We start from the raw sequence: 1,783 nt of genomic DNA, 5'->3' as shown, positions 1-1,783 counted from the left end.
AGTTTCCAGGTATCTGATTCTACAATTTTAGGTTTGGAAACTATATTTTCAATGGAAAGTTGAGTGTTTGATGAATTTTGTGAAGATAACTGAAAGCAACCAAAATCCTGATCTACTACATAGATAGGGTGGTTTTCACTTGATCAGACCTACAAATAGTATGAAGGAATCTAACTTCCCTATATAACCTTAAATGTTCACCTCCATAGACTGGAATAGTAGAAAAATACATGTCCATCTGAAGTGATCCTCCAAGTTTAGCACAACATGATCTAGATAGGAGCATGCCAAAATTGGCAGGAATATCAGTGACAACTATGTCTAAAACTATACTCTTGATAGGTATTTGAGCTAAGGTCACAACTAGGTCTTTGATTAATCCTAGGCATGGTACTTTTTTTGAGTCAAAGGTGTAAATATCATGATAAGAATGAGTAACTTGTAACTAAACTTGGTCCATAATTGTCACACGGAATCAGTCAATAGTGCGGACACAACCGATCTTCCTAGAAGTCTAAGACTTTCTAATGACAAACAAGACAAAAGAGAACAATCCTTCTCTAAATATGCGTTACAATATGAGAAATAAAGTGTTTAGCACTTACCTTTAACCAAACGTTGTTGTAGTAGTCCAGCTTCGTTGATCCAGATGAGCTCCTCCTTCTCTTCGAAACCTGCATTCACCAACAGTCAAACCATTAAATAGCACCTGATTGTAACATAAAACAAAACATATTCAACATATAGACCAAGGAGTATATGAAACAACTCATAAACAACAAGTTATTGAGAAGAATGGACTAATTTGTATTAAAGGTAACAAAAGGAACCATTACAACCTGAGCCTTGGTGTTGTGCAAGCTCCTCCCAGGGTCCACAAGAGTCCTCCTTTACTCTGATCAGCTCACCCACCTCCCAATGGAAACAAGCAAAGATGGTAATCTCTCCTCACAAGCTCTCACAAGGAAGTCCTAATTCCAGCAGCATCTACCCTTAGGAATGTTCAGCTTTCAACCTCCCTCCCTCTGGACCAATGCCTGTATTTATAGTGTTCTAGAGGAAGTTAATTAGCCCCACCATGGATGGGATAAGTCCCTCTTTCAATGGGATAGGCTCCCCTCTTCATGGGATAAGTCCCTCTTTCTTTGGGTACATGAACCATCTGGAGGTGCTTCATACACGTCAAACAAGCTTCTAGAATGCTCTATAAATGACCACAAGTAACTTTTTTAAGATGAAACTTGTGCCTTTTGACCTTTACAGGAGTACGCACCCATCCCTTTACATATAGAGCGTACTTGTACGCATGCATTGTGAACTTGGGCTGCGTACCCGCAGGTAAGGCTAAGAGAAACTGCGTACCAGAGATAATTGACTTTAAATGACTTTTCTCTTCTTTCTGGAGTTTGACATGTAGAGCAGAGGCATGAGACTTGCTAAGGAGGATAGTATGACAGTGGATGGAGCCATACTAACTGAAAAATAGTCATGGTGACATTTTTTAGTGTAACATATTGCCCCCTAAAGTGCGAAGCCTGTAGTAGATTAGGGTTTCATATGATCTAGGAAGGGTGAAGTACTTTATCATTTCAAGGAGTATCTTGCGGAGAGCCTGGTCAGAACCTGCAATTATTCAACACAAAAGACATATATAAAATGATATCATCACTGAGGTAGGCATTCCCATACTCAGATTGAAAACTTTAATTAACAATCTAACTATTACTCTGATACAAGAATGATTTTGCAGTACATCACAATCATAGACTTCTGTAGACACAGT

The sequence above is a fragment of the Pinus tabuliformis genome, chromosome 3_2 (genome assembly GCF_031772625.1).
Source record: "Pinus tabuliformis cultivar Carrire ecotype Pingquan chromosome 3_2, CPIR1, whole genome shotgun sequence".
In the NCBI taxonomy this organism is placed as follows: domain Eukaryota; kingdom Viridiplantae; phylum Streptophyta; class Pinopsida; order Pinales; family Pinaceae; genus Pinus; species Pinus tabuliformis.
Note: the sequence above shows the minus strand (reverse complement) of the source record.